At 38.9% G+C, this 16,070-nt stretch overlaps 1 protein-coding gene across 3 annotated transcripts in view; it reads left to right on the top strand.

Moving 5' to 3' along the window:
* CAPSL (calcyphosine like) overlaps positions 1-16,070 on the top strand; it is a 607,395-nt gene that overhangs the window by 165,884 nt on the left and 425,441 nt on the right. The window lies entirely within an intron of this gene.

The following is a 16,070-nucleotide window of genomic DNA, read 5'->3' on the forward strand; positions in this document are numbered from 1 at the left end:
CAATAGTTCTGGACAAAGCCAAAAATAATGTGGACATACATGTCCAAAATCATGGAGAGATTTTAAATAATTGCTCTTATAACTTTAGAAAGTTGCAAGAATTTCAGCTTTTACATTAGAATTCACTTTTACAAAGGATATGAAATCTAAATCTCAAATGCTTTTCATAATTTAGCGACATCCTTTTCAATGACTTGCCAGAAAATCAAACATTTTACAAGGTACAGACCAAGTATATGAGGCAAAACTATGGATATTCTGTAAAACTCTGGATGCTTGAGAGGCATGCAAACAGAGCTAATGGCAGTATTTTTGTTCTCCTTTAGAAGTTTTATGATTATTATTTATTTTCTAGATTAAGCAAAGGAACTGCAACTGACATGTTTAGAATAAAAGATAAAATGTTTATCAGCAGTAAGATCACCTACTACAGTCTTTGTTATTATTGGCCTTAAAAACCCTAACAGAATGTGATTGTAAAATCTGTAAATCTAAACAGATGCACTTCTAAAGCACACACTCTAGATGATACATTTGACAGCAAATGACACTCAGAAGGAGCACCTGCTAACTGGTTAAGTGAAACCTTGACTGTCTTTTAATCACAAACAGCTAGAACTGCAAGCACAAAGAAGTGACTGGTAGCAGAAATCCTCATAGCAGAAGAAACACTTTTGCTAGTTTCACATACAATAAATCCTTTTATAGAACCATTTTATAATCTCTGTTTTCATTGTCAGCTACAATCGCTACTGTGTTTTGACTATATACCCAGTACTTTTTCTCATAAATGTCCCATGGCACTGAGGGATAAAACCATTACTGCACGCCGCACTTCCCATGTCAAACACTGTCAGGTGGTGGGAGTTAGCGCTGTCTCCTTAGACAGAGTATGATGTTGTACCCATTTAATTAGCCTCTTTACCAGCCATGGACATGGGTCATGTACACGTGGAAGAATTGGGTGGATCCAGAACTCCCAGAAAATAAAAAATGAGCTATTGTTAATTGACAGACTCAGGCAATTAAAAAAAGTGCTAAAAACCATTGGGGGTTTAAAAGAATGGCTAACATGCAATTTCACTATTAGTATAACTAGGCACAGAATAAAAAGCCCAGTGTAATGATTATAGTACATCTGTGCAGATAAAAAAATGCATTTCAGCTATTATTATAAATAGTGAAGTATTATCCATATGAAAAAGTTACTACTAGTCTTGAGCTGGAGTACAGTAAAGATTTAACCCAATGAAAATGTATTAGTTAACTGCATAACTCAATAATTGTAACATTTGTTGCAACTGTTATATATCACCAGACATATAAGAGTATTGATGATATGAAAAAACTTAACATTGCATTTGCTCTGGATATGGTGAAGCACTAACCATATGACTTTTTTTTTTACTTTATAGCCGATTAACTATAACGTTTGTTGAAATTCCTTAAATATCACAGAGTATATTTCCCACCCCCAGCCAATTATAGTGTACTTTATAAATTTGCAGGCAATGTCTTCACTCTTCATACTGGACAATGATAAGATTGTAAGTGTCAGATGTAGCATCCCCCATTGCCTCTATTCAATGATTTCTAGAGTGAATGTGTGATGTAGCATAATCTGTGACAGATATTATCCAGGATTATGCATTTCATTAACAACAGAAGGAGATAGTGAGCCTTCTATTTAATTCCATTAAATTCTATTAAATCATCTATTTAAGTGCTTTAACTTCTACCTCCCTTCCATCCTTCCCTCCCTTCCACTCACCATTTCTCCATCTGTCCCATGCCTTCCTTGATGCCTCCAGAGTTTGCCTATCTGCTACCCATTGTGGTAGCTTGTTCTGTGGATCCATGACTCTGTCGATGAAGATATGTACTCACAGGTTCATAGAGTAGGTAATCCACATAATCTGCCACTAGTGCTCATTCTATCTTCATCTTCCTGATCAAGGTGATGCTTTCACATCTTCCTAATATGATGCTACACATCTACATTTTTGTCCTTATCTATTCTTGCCTCTAGTGTGAAGACTTCCATCACTTCTAATCTCTAGTCAAAGCCTTTCTTCTCCACCTCACATACTTTATTGGTGGCTTGTCTATGGATTCCTTCCAGCAGCCTGATGTCCTGCTCCTTGCATGACCTCGAGAACTGCAGAGAATATGCAATGCATGGCTTGCTCAAAGTCCAGCAGAGTGTAAGCATTAGTTACTTGCTCCTGGAATCTATCTGTTAAGAATATGCCAAGCATTTGGCCTCACTGCTGCGATTGCCCTCTTTCTCTACTGCTATTGGCCCAGTCCAAAGATTATTATCTCTCCCAGATCCTTTTTTTTTGCTGTGTTGTCATCAGTTACAGTGTTCCAGATGATACCGTATGCTTGGTTTATTATGGCCCAAATGTTGTGCTCAGTATTTGTCTACAGTATATCTCAGTCACTATCATTCTGCCCATTTAGTCAATCTTTTCAAGCCCTTCTCTGTATTTTTACTTCATTCTTTAATGTTTTTTGGACTCAACAAGAAGGAGCTACTTAATACTATTGATCCCTTATAACAACTGTTTTCCTCAGGCTGACCATTTCAAATATGGGGGTTTGTGGCTAGCTCCTTACCTATCCTACAAGCCATACAATGACAACTGTACAGACAATATTATGAAGCAGACTGGGCCTTTTACAGGTCTCAAATGTTCTCAGTAGAGGGACTGTTCATAGTCAAAGCAGTGTAGCAACTGCAGCTGAGAGGTGAACCAGAGATCACTGCTATAACTTGGTTTTATGCAGTGATTTCCTGTTTTGCCTTTTCAGTTGAATGTTCTAACTTGCATTTTTTATCTAAGCAGTTGTACTGTAATAGCTGTACTGGGCTTTTTAATAGTGAAATTGTATGTTAACTATGTTTTTAACCCCCAATCTTTTTTAGCATTTATGTTTAACTGCGGTGGTGGTGCTGTGGTAGCGTTGTCGCCTCACAGTAAGACGTTGCTCCGTTCGATTCTCAGTTAGAGCGTCTTCTGTGTGGTGACATGCGTGAATGGGCGTTCCTTCATTAAAGGTTGTGCGTCAGGCCCGGCAAGTCGGCATGTAAAAATCTACTGCCAATCATTAGCGGATCGGAGTTCCGTTGTGGCGACCCCTAACCGGGAAAAGCCGAAAGACACAACACAACATTTTTTTTTGTTTAACTCCCTGGGTCTGTCAACTGAAAATAGCTCCTTTTCTTATTTTCTAGGGCTTCTGGACCCACCTCATAGTTCCCCATGCTCAACATGACCCACATCCACAGATAGTAAAGAGATCGAAAACAAAGTTAGTTAGCCCCAAGAACAAAAAATTGAGAAGATTTGCCTTACTTCATTTTCAGCTGGTTTGTTTTGTCAGTTTGAAGTTGCAATGAGTTCAAACTCAGGCGAAGCAAAATATGTTATAAAGGATACAAGGTTCATCATCCTTGTTTCTTTAGAAAAGAGAATTCTAGAGATAGAATGCAAGGTTCTTCTAGGTGTTGTAGTGATTAAAACAATTTTAATGGAAAGGATTGTATTCCTGACTGTGAACAGCATGACAAAAAGGCATGCTGAATGACTTTTTAGAGTGCTAATAAAATTCAACTACTGGTGTGTTACTTCTGATGTTAGAATTACTAGACACCGCCTGTGCACACATTATCACACTTCTTTGTGGGCCATTCAGTCTTCTACTTATACTCTGTTGGAGAACCAGTACCTTTAGTAGACAGATTACACCTTTAGTAGATCAGACAATTTTCTTCATTTCAAGCATTTCTGTTGTAACTTAGCCAATCATCAAGAGCTAATAGCACTGTAGAATTGTCAGGGTGGGCAAGACATTCAGATTTGCAATATTAAAGGCATATGTCAGAAACAATTTTACATTGTCACCTGGGAAAGTACAAGTGTGATCCATATGATAACTAGAACTACTCTCCCCTGCAAATATTGTGTTTATTGCAAGTAACAATTCACATTGGGTGTCGTAATCCAGACCCATCCTGAATTGACTAGTGAGGCAGGGAGACTATCACCAGAAGAATAAAATGAAGTAATATACAGATGGGAAAAGACAGAGCACGATACATAACCTTGAAGTGTGTCTGTCTATTTGATTGAATCACCAAGACCAGGGGAAACACTCTACTGCTTATCGTCCACATTCACACGAGGTTAAAAAGATCAAGGGTCCTATGATCTCACTACGGATGAGCGACATACCTTATATGACTATTTCCTCTTCTGAAATAATTTAACAGTGACATCAACCTTTTAGGTTTGATACTTGTTAGTGGAGATGACCTTGTTTTTGAGCCAAGTTGTGTTCCCATACTCATTTGATATTGACATCTAGGGTATACAGATTCTTCAAGAGAAGGTCAAGGAAACAGTGTATCTTAAAGAATGTCTGAAAGTACCTGTCAGTTAAGCAAATAAGATTAAAACTAGGAGCAGCTAAGTCAAATTAATGCCATTCATTTAAATATTCATTTAAATAGGTGTGTGTGTGTGTGTGTGTGTGTGTGTGTGTGTGTGTGTGTGTGTGTGTGTGTGTGTGTGTATGTGTGTGTACACACACAGACACACACACACAATGTCAGAGTCTCGCAGTGATCATCTCCCAGTCTATATGACCAGACATTTCACACATCCAGTTAAACAGCATATTTATAACACAATGCACAACCCTTCCAAATTTAACCCAGAAATGTTCATTACTACACTATTATCTATTAACTGGAACTTCCTAAAAATTCCCCCCTTATGTGATGCTGTAAATGAATATAACATAACTTTTCTTAATATCCTAAATAGCCTTGCATCTCCTAGAAGGAAGAGACTAAAACAAATAATGCATTCTGCTATCCAAAAAGAATAGAATGCAAATACAGTATAGAGAAGCATGGAAAGGATTTCAAAAATATAAAACACCTCAATATCTTGAAAACGTCAGAATGCTTTGCAGTCATACTAACCAGTAGATAAATGAAGACGAAAAAAGATATACTGTAATAACTTTCAGAATAATACTAAACACAACCTTAAAAAAATTTGGACAGCCATTAAAAAAAGCTTACATCCTGGCCAAAAATTCAACCCAAACCCCTCTTCCGATGACTCACTACTCAAAAGAGCAATATAGTTCAACTCTTATTTTATAGATAGTATGGCATCTCTAACCAAGGATTTCTCAACATCTAATCCCAACCCCGCCCAACAGCCACACATCACCACATCCACTTTCACCTACAAACCTGTGCCCACTTTCTATATAAAATTACTCTTAAACAAACTCAAACCATGCTCTTCTTCAGCTGATAACCTTTCAAGTGAGTACCTAAAAATAGCAGCCAATAGCATTGCCTATCCTGTCTCAATCCTTATGAATATGTCAACCCCTGGAAAAAGTCACACATTATACCTCTGCACAAAGGAGGAAATTCAACAGACATTAATAAATGTTGACATACAGCAATCTTATCCCCCTCATCAAATACTTAAAAATGCATTCTAAAACATTTGCTAGGACTATCTCCTGCAGGAAGAACTATTCCCTACACAATGTGGCTTCTGTCCTTCCCATAGTACTAGAACTGCCCTTATAACTTATATAGATACATTCAATAAAGCTAGAGATAATGACAGACTAGTCTCTTCCTTATTTCTAGACTTGTCTAAAGCCTTTGACACAGTTTGTCACAGCAAACTTCTACTTCAAATGTCTTCACTGAGTATCTCTCAGGCCACCCTTCTGTGCTTCAAAAGCTACCTGTCAAATAGGTATCAGTCAGTAAAATGATACTCCATGCTCTCTCCTTACTTCCCAGTCACCACCCATGTACCACAAGGCTCAATCCTTGGTCCACTCTTCTTTAACATTTTCACCAACACTCTATACATTCACACAACAGGCCACCCTAATACAATATGCAGATGATTTCACTATCATTTGCACATCTGACAACATGGTACACCTCCAAATATTTTCTCAGGAAGCTTTAACAGCCACCAAAACATGGCTTTGTAACTTACAAGTCATGCTCCACCCAAAAAAAGACTGAACTACTACTTTCTTCCCATATTGTGTCTCATGAAAAAACAAAATTTAAAGTTCTCCTCTTGATAATACAACCATTGAAGTCACCTCTCATAGCAAATTATTAGGGTTGATAAGCTTACATTGGACCTGCATATACAAAATTGCATAAGAAAAACTCATCAAAAACTAGGAATGTTTCACAGAGCCAAAAACTTTCTAGTTGATGCAACTAAAGCTACACCTCTCACTACTTATCTCCTCCCCACACGTCTTTATGGTTATCCCATCCTTACTAACCTCCAGGCTTCACAAAACTTAAAACGTGAACAATGCTATGACAAACTTGCTAAATTTGAAGCAAATACGCCTTTCAAAACCCACCACTATATAGCACAGTCTAATTTAGTTTGAACTGCTTCATCAACTAACATATATACAGCTTCTTACCACCTATAAAATTATCCAGCATCCATCTGCCTGTGCAGCACTAAAAAACATTCAACACAACTATGTTTCCAGTTGGTCGTTGTAACCAGTGACCAAAAACTAAACCTATCAAATCAGCTGAGCATTGTCTGTACTCATACAAGGTTGCTAAGGCATGGAAGTCATTACCTGTATCTATCAGGTCAATACCCTTCCTCCCATCTTTCAAAACCACACTGAAAGACTTCCTCCCTAAAATATGGCTTTGTTCTTGCTCAAAACGAGGATAAACTATATCCCTAAATGTGAACAAGTACCTTTTCATTCCTTATACCTCATTACTCTCTCTTCTTCACTTGCTTCCTTACTTCTTTCAAATTCACTTCCCTCACTTTCTCCCTAAATACACCAGAAACCTATTTTCCCTCACTTCATATTGCAATTCCTATTTGTATTAGACTGACTTACCTTTAATTTCTCTACAAAGTGTCTACAATTTCTATAAATATTAAATGATTGTCATATAACTTATATCGATTCTTAATCAATGTTTTTATATCATCTCTAATTTGTTATAATTATTTAAACTGCAGATGTTTTTGTTTTATTTTTGAAGATTGTAAAATTATTGTTCTTAAAATGTTTTGTAATAATTTGGAGCTTTTCTGCCTGGGCCTCAGCTGAAAATGGGCTTCTACTCAGTCGGACTTTCCCGGTAATCAAATATCAATAAATAAATAAATAAATAAATTTAAAACTGTTGTTTTTGCATTTAAAACATAACCTTACTCTTGTTGAGTCAAAAGGAACATATTTTGCCTAATCTGGGGAATCGTCTCAGTATTTGTTTCTTAGTTAATTAATAATGCAGATTTACTGAGTATAACCAGAAGATGGGCAATAGGATTTGTTTATAAATAAAGCTTGTTTATTTAATTTCCTATTAAAGTGAGTTCCTCCAGTTTAGATGACTATAGTATTTCTATTTCAGATAAAGGTCAAAGAGATGTGGGGAGAGGTTTCATTCTTATCTCTTACCTTTAGTCAGACAGAGTTTTAGAAAGTGTTCCTGAAGTCTTAACTTGGATCAAAAGAGCCATCACTGATATGGAGAATGCAGTTAATAGGCAAGACAGGGAAGGTGAAATATATGATTTTTTTTGCTTGAATCATTGTTCTCCATGTCGCCTCCAAACCATCAAACTCATGGTTTCTTGAGAGCACAATGGCAGCCATTATTTTTTTCTGATTGTCTGTGATCCACTGCCTCTGTGTCACAAACCCAAATGAAATGGGGAATCTTAGTGTTAGACCCTCTCAATTAATTTATACGCCTACCCATGTCACCCTCCTACGGTGCTAGGTGTTGCTTGGAAATGCTTGCACTGAATAAACTCATTACTTCCCTGGTGCATTCTCCTAGCCTGTTTTGAAAACTAGCAGATTAGTCAGACACCCCCCCTCATTGATGGAAGAGTCAACATCAGCTGCTTATTCCCATTTTCCTTCCTAGCTCCACAAACATTTGGGCTACTAGTCCATCCTGGGTTACCTTGGTCACATTCAGGTATTTATACTTCTGCACTCTGTAATCAGATGAAGTATGCAAGACTTCACTTCAGGAAGTAAAAAAAAGCCTTTTTGAATACCATCCCAGCATTAAAATTCAAAATCATCTAGAATATGTTATTCTACAACATTTTTTGTTAAAGTGTTTTTTTTTTGTTAAAGTGTTTTCTTTTTATTAACATGGATCTATCACTACAGAATTAACACATTTTAATAAAAAGCAATGCAGATATTTTAGAAACTGAAGAAGAACATCTTGTGAAGTTCAGTACAAATAGCTGAAAGTTTGAAGTGTATCCTGGTATTGGTCTGTAGGAAGATGTGGTTGAAGGGTTCTACTCCAACTTACAGAGAAAGGTGAACTTTGTCTTTTAGACCATCACAAATTACTTTAACATTTTAACATGGGCATCACAAATTACTTTAACATTTTAACATGGGTATACAGTTTTGCTGAAAGAAAGACAATCTCGGTTAGCATTTTTTGGGCCATAGGCTTTATCTGCAATTGGGAAAAAATATTAGTGATTTTAGTGATTCTTGCTATTTTTGCAGATTGTTTATTGTATTTGTTTATATCAAACTAGTTTTGGTAGCTTTTAGGGTTGCCTACATTTTCATTCATTCTATAAGTAATATAAGGTGCTTTTTTATAACATTAGTCCCCGTAGTGCTGTTTAAAAAAATCTGATCCTGTTTCACCAGTCTATGTGATCTGACAATTAGGGTACAGAGACATTTATTGGATCGGATCCAGCCAACAGTCAGTGCTCTCATTCATGAGCTTTCTCAGTTTTTCCATTCCCATAATCCCCCTTTTCTCTCCATATCTTTAGATCTTGTATGCTGCCCTTGTAAATGGACAATCCTTGGATGATAACTAAGTACTCCTACAATTATAATTTTCACACACACATATTAATGTATTATGGAGAGATATTTACATATATTGCTTATTTTTCACTCCTTAAATATCTTTTTATAGTTTGTTAGTTTTTACATTTATCTCAGCTTTAAATGTATTTAACTGTTAGAATCCATAAGCTGCATATCCTCTCCCTATCTAGGGGTGGCCTAATATTATCCCCATTCCCTTTTTCTTAGCATTGAAAAAGAATGAAAAAGAACTTTACTATTAGAAATTAATTATCATTAATAATATATTAGTATTTTTCTGTTGTTGTTGTGTCTTTCAGCTTTTCCCAGTTAGGGGTCGCCACAGCGGAACTCCGGTCCGCTAATGATTTGCAGTAGATTTTTACGTGCCGAGTTGCCGGCCCTGACCCACAACCTTCAACAAAGGTACGCCCATTCACGCATGCCTCCACACAGAAGACGCTCTAGCTGAGAATTGAACAGGACAACGTTTTACTGTGAGGTGACAATACTACCGCAGCACCACCACCGCATTTGTAAGACTTTTAAGAAATGTTTAAAGTGCAGTCACAAGATCCCTCCCCAAGATGCCCACATTTTATGCATAATGTGCCAGTGGCCTGAATCATTTGAATGCTAACTGCAACATATTTAAGGCCTTCAGGCCTAGGTCTGTAGCAGCCATCATAACAAACATATATTAAAGAGGCTTCTGCTCTTGGTAGTCAACCTCCTTCCTGATAAAAGTCTGAAAGGACAAAGGGAAAAGTGAAAGATAAAGAAGCACGATAAAGGAAGCCTGATGAACTGGAACCATCTAAATACCTCAAAATTGCTTGATAAGAAAAGGCACAGTCATCTGCTGTTTTGACACTGACCAAAAAATCTCTCACTTCTGAGACAATCATCTTCTTTTTCTTTCGGCTGTTCCATTAGGGGTCGCCACAGCGGATCATCTGTTTCCATTTCTTCCTGTCTTCTGCATCTTGCTCTGCCACACCAACCACCTGCATGTCCTCTCTCACCACATCCATAAACCTTATCTTAGGCCTTCCTCTTTTCATCTTACCTGGCAGCTTCATCCTTAGCATCCTTTTCCCAATATACCCAGCATCCCTCCTCAGCACATGTCCAAACCAACCCAATCTCGCCTCTCTGGCTTTGTCTCCAAACTGTCTAACCTGGGCTGACCCTCTAATATACTTATTCCTAATCCTGTCTACCCTTGTCACACCCAGTGCAAATCTTAACATCTTTAACTCTGCCACATCCAGCTCTGACTCCAGCCTTTTTGTCAGTGCCACTGTCTCCAACCCATATAACGTAGCTGGTCTCACTACCTTCTTGTAGACCTTCCCTTTCACTCTTACTGGTACTAGTCTGTCACAAGTCACTCCTGACACTCTTCACAACCCACTCCACCCTGCCTGTACTCTCTTCTTCACCTCTCTTCCACACTCGCCATTACTCTGAACTGTTGATCCCAAGTACTTAAACTCATCCACCTTCACAAACTCTATCTCCTGTAAAATCATTTAGTAGACACTCCTCTGATAGCTTTTTAGGTTCATTTTTTTCAAGGCCATCATCATCAACATCTTTTAATCTGTAAGGTCTTTTCATAGTACAGCTGAAGTGGATTAAAAACCTATGATGAGGGCATTTTTGAATGTGCAGACAGAGTTGGGTGTCCACCCATCCCAGTCTGTGTCTAAGGTGGATTGGGTTGACTCTATCTCTCTTCTCTCATAGCTCCTTCCCCAATGTGAGTTCTGTACTGGCAATGTGGAAATCAGTTATCTTTCTGGAACAATTCTGCTCAATGCCGGCCTCCATGCATCCAATTTACTCAATGCCAAGACCTTCAAAGTTGAGTGGATCTTAGGGCCATCTGCTCAATGCCTGGTCTTTAGCACAATCCTTGGATCCAACTTGCTTTGAACCATTCTCAGTGTCAGAGTCCTCGGCTTTCAAGCCATTGGCACAGATCTCTATCTCAAGAATGACTGTATCCTAAGTGTTGGAGCCCAATCCTCAGCACCCCCAACCTCTGCTTTAGTGAAGGCTCGGGTGGCTATGGTGCTGGTGTCCCAGATGTCAGCGGATTCTGGTTTCATCTTTGAAGTTATGGAGAGGATGATAGCTTCCTCCAGGCAATAAACAGATCCTCGCTAAGAGCTGGCTACACCCTGAGACACCCTCCCATCAGCCCTTCCACTCCATCATGACTCTCAGGAACAGAACAGAGTAGGACACCTCATGGCATCACAGCAGGTTCACTCTGAGTTTTCAGGGAACTCCACTCATCCACAATTCAAGGTTCTCAGACAGAGAGCATATCAAAGGGGGCACAAGGACTCCCTTTCAGAGCTGATAACATCAGATACTGATTTGTATGGTAAACAGAGCTGCCCATAATCTCCTCCTGAGGACACCATATTTGGTGATATCCTTGAATTAATGAAACACAGGGGCTCCTGGCCAATTGATTCTCCCTCTTAGGAAGAAGAGGTACATCTTGAGGCCTACCACTCTGCACACTGTACTTCTTGGGCTGTCCATCCTGCTAACTGTTTTATTGATATAGTCACCAAGAAGGCATAACAGGAGCAAGATACTTCTGAAGCAATTCACAGAAAACCTGAAAAAGTTCTGTGCCCATCTAAATATAGGCAACACTGATTAAAAGGTTCTCTGGTGGAATCTATGATGTTGCAGCAGCCACTAAGAGGTAACTGATTGATGAGTCAACACCTGTTCATCCACCTAGTAAAGAATCTAGACCAATGGACAGGATGGGAAAGCACATCTATGCTTCGGCAACCTTTTCACTGATGTCATTAAACTAGGTGATGCACATGAATCTCTCTTCTAATGTGATCTGGCAGAAGAAGCCATGGATACTTTGAAGAAACCACCCACTTCTGAGTCACAGAAACAGTTGGAGACTATTATGGGTACCATTTTTAATATTAACAGTCTGTCCATGTGCTTACTTCATAATGCAGCTGATGGACAGGCCAGATCTTCAGGCACAGATATTACCCATAATTGTCATGCTTGGCATCCCCTTTATGATATTGAAGACAACTTTAAGGGATCCTCCACCAATGTCCCTTTGGATTATTCAGTGCTGTTTGGATGTACAATAAAAGACAGATCGATATTGTGTTAAAAGAAGGGAAGACTCTATTTGCCATAGAAATTAAGTTTGAGAATGTTTATTTATTTATTTATATATTACATTTGTTTACCGGGAAAGTCCATTTGGACCTAAAAGAGCCCATTTTCATTGGAGGCCTGAGGAGAAAAGCTCTGACAAGAACACAGATACTATTTACAGAATATATCCATAAAAGCATGAATTTTGTTGGTTGCCAGATGAATTCATTCAGAGAGGTATAAAAGAGATATATTAATCAACATTATTGTACCAGTATCATCAAGTGATGAAACATAATAACTATGGAGAAAATATTATCAGTCAGCAGGAGCAAAAAGCAGTTTAGCTGGAGGAGGTTAGGTTATAGAACAGGTACATAGCCAGGAAGAGTTGAGATGATTTTTCAGTATTTGTTTGAAGGTAGATGTGCTGCTTGTGTTTCTTATAGAAGGTGGAAGTGAGTTCCATAGTTTGACGATGGTGAAGGAGTAGAGGAGTTGACCAGCAGGTAAGGATTTTCAGATCTTAGTTCCCTGTTGGGTTGGTATTGGGCAAGTAGAGTCAAGAGAGCAGGACAGTCTGTGGATCTGTAGATTATTTTGTGCGCTGTAGTTAGTTGGGTGAATGAGAGATGGTGGGGGAGTTCCGGCCAGCCTAATTGATTCAGTGAGTTACTGTAGTTGGATGAAAATTTGGCCTTGGTGGCTAATTTGGATATTCTGTTGTAACACATATCAAGTTTGGATTTTGCAGAATTTTGGAAATTAGTGAGGAGAGAGGTGCCATAAAGGAGAGATGTAATAAAAAGGTGGTTGAAAGCATTTGTCTAGTAGAGAGGCTAAGAAAGTGTTGGTGCCTGTAGAGCATGCCAAGCTTTTGGTGTGTTTTTTTGATGTTATTGTTTGTGTAGGTCAAAGTTAAAGTTTTCATCTATAATAATGCCTAGTAGTTTAGTGTGTAGAACAACTCTTATAGTGGAATTGTCTTGCACTTGTATACTGAAGAGTTTTTTTATCTAGGGGAGTGATTTTCTTAGGGGTAAAAAGAACTAATTTAGTTAGTTTTTTTGATTTAGTGCAAGATTACTGTTAAGCATCCAAGATTAAGTAGAGGTGAGGACATTCTGGGTGATTTGCTGGAAGTCAGAGTTGGAATTATCAGTGGATATTATAGCAGAGTCATCAGCATACTGGATTACTGAGCATTGTTGAAGGGTGAAGTAAAAGTTGTTAATAAAGATGCTAAATAAGAGAGGACCAAGTATGGAGCCTGTGGAGGTTTTGAGGAAGAGAGAGTAAGATTGTTGCCATTTGGTGGATTGCTGCCTATTGGAGCGATAGCTATTGAACCAGTGTAGGGTAGGTGGGGAAATGTGGAGGGAGGATAGTTTGGATAGGAGGATGGTGAAGGAAATGGTATCAAAAGCTTTGGAGAGGTTGAGGAAAAGAGAAGCAGTTATTTTACCCAAATCCCGTGCCCAGTTAACTGCATCAAGGAAGGAGTGGAGGGCAGTAATAGTGCTGTGTCCTGGTCTGAAACCATGTTGAGTGCGTGGCAGAATTTAGTTTTCAAGCAGGTGGTTGAGGAGTTGGGCATGGATGCATTTTTCCAGTATTTTAGAGAGGGGTGAGAGAATTGCTATGGGCTGAAAGTTTGTGGTGTCTGTGTTGGTGCCACCTTTGTGTAAGAGGAGAATGAATGTTTTTTTTCCAGATGTCTAGGACAAGGGATTCTTTAATCGATCTGTTAATGAATATGCTAATGTGATAAGCTATAGAGTGTGCAGCTATTTGTAGGAAATGTGGAGGTAGATTGTCAGGGGCCACAGTACAGGGTTTTAGCTTAAGTAAAAGTTTTTTATTGTAGTGGTGGGTATGGGGGAGAATTTTAGGTTAGAGTCGAGGGTAGGATTGTTTTCTGGGTTGATCTGGTCATCAGCTGTCTTGGTGGTGGTGGTGGTGTTAACTGGAGGAAAGGTGGTGGTTAGATTAGCTATGGTGTCAAAGAAGTAGGAATTGAAGAGGGTAGCAAGTTTGGTAGGGGTGTTGTGTGGGTCAGGGGATGGGTTGCTTTGAGAGCCTGTGTGTATTAGTTGGTTGATGGAGGACCAAATTGTTTGAGATTATTTTTATGTTGGCTTTGTAGATAGAGGTAGTGGGCTTTTTTATCACTGGTTATTAGACATTTTGCATGGTTATGGAGTTGCATGTATTGTAGTAGAGTTGTAGGGTCTTTGTTTATGTTGGCGTTGTAGATAGAGGTAGTGGGATTTTTTATCACTGGTTATTAGACATTTTGCATGGTTATGGAGTTGCATGTATTGTAGTAGTTGTAGAGTCTTTGTTTTTGTGCCATGATTTCCAGAGTTTTTCCCTTGTATACATGACTTCTATGGTGGATTTTAAGAGCCAGCATGCATGGTTATGTTTTATTCGTTTTTGGCGGGTGGGTGCTTGCCTATTTAGGATGTCTTGGAACGTTGAGTTAAAGAATTAAACAGCTTCATTGTGTGGTAAGAATTTGAGGGGATTCCCAATTTACTTTAGCTAAGGTTTCATTAAATATGGATGGCTGGAACTTCGTCAAATTTCTGCTTGATTTGTATTGCTGTTGGCCTGGGGTTGGGGTAGATTTGCATAGGATATATGCTGGGTGGTGGTCACTAATGGTATTAGGTTGTATGCCTGCAGTGGTGATATTGTTAGGGTGGGACACTAATATCCAGTCTATTGTGGAGCCCCAGTTGTTATTTTTGTGGGGTCTGGTCATGTCATCAATTAGTTGGGAGAAGTTGTAAAGTTGTACAGTTTTTGAGGGTTGTTGTGGGCAATGTCTAGCCAATCAATGTTTTCATCACCTATGATGACGGTTTCATTATACCGGTTTTGTGATGTCCAGGTGAGTATGTTCTCTAATATTGGTATGTTGTTTCCTGAAGGAATATATAGAGCAATTATGCAAATGCTTTTATGGTTGTTAAGTTTTAATATAGAGATCTGGCTGGGGAGAAGTTGGGTGTTGGTTTTGAATAGGGAATTAACATATATTTGATAGGGAAGAGTATTGCTACTCCTCCTTCTCTCTTGTGGGGCCGATCGACTCTTAGGCATGAGTAGCCCGGGGAGAGAAATTTGGTGTCTTTTACATATGATTTCAATGAGGTTTCAATAGCTGCTATAATATCAGGCTTGTTTTGTGAAATCCGAGCTTGGAGTTCAGGTATCTTGTTTCTAAGGCTTTGTAGATTTATGGATCATAGCATGATAAATTTGCTAGGTTTGCTGGGGCTGGGGGTGGGGGGTGGGGGTGGGTTGGCCTGGGTTGGGTTGTCATCACCGCATTGGGATATAATGCTTTGGTAAATTATATGCATTATACTTATCAGTTTTTCCTAGAATGGTATAGTTGCTGCTGGTGGTGTAATAATGGGGGTGTCTTTGGAGAGGTTGAATTTTTACTTTGGATAGTACAGAGGTATTAGCTGTGATTAAGCTAGGGTGGATGTCCGAGTAACTGGATAAATGTGGGTTATGTGTGGTGGTTGTACAGGTGGGTGTAGGAGGTATGTTGGGTGTCTGGAAAGTTGTGATTATTGTTAGGAGAGAGATAAGTAAGAGAAGTGAGATCATTGTAATAGTAGTGATGGACATAATGGTGGTTGAGTGTAGTGTGATAACAGAATGAATATGAGCAGGCTTGTGATAGTTTAGGGGATGGAGCACTATATGGCCCTATTTAGAATGGGTGGGGAGGTAGAGTAGTTAGGAGGTATGGTATGACTGGGGGAATAATTAGGGGGGTTATGGGATAGGTGGAAGAGGGGTGTGGGAGGGGTCAGGTTAGGTATAAGGTTAATGTTATGGGGGAGGGGAGGGCTGAGTGTTGGGTGGGGAGCGGAGTGAGCGTAATGAACGGAGCTGGCCTGGCCCCCACAGGGAGAAGAGATGAAAGACTATCAGTTTAAGGTGAGTAATAA

Source organism: Protopterus annectens, chromosome 1.part0 (genome assembly GCF_019279795.1).
Source record: "Protopterus annectens isolate FY-2018-M chromosome 1.part0, PAN1.0, whole genome shotgun sequence".
NCBI lineage: Eukaryota > Metazoa > Chordata > Ceratodontiformes > Protopteridae > Protopterus > Protopterus annectens.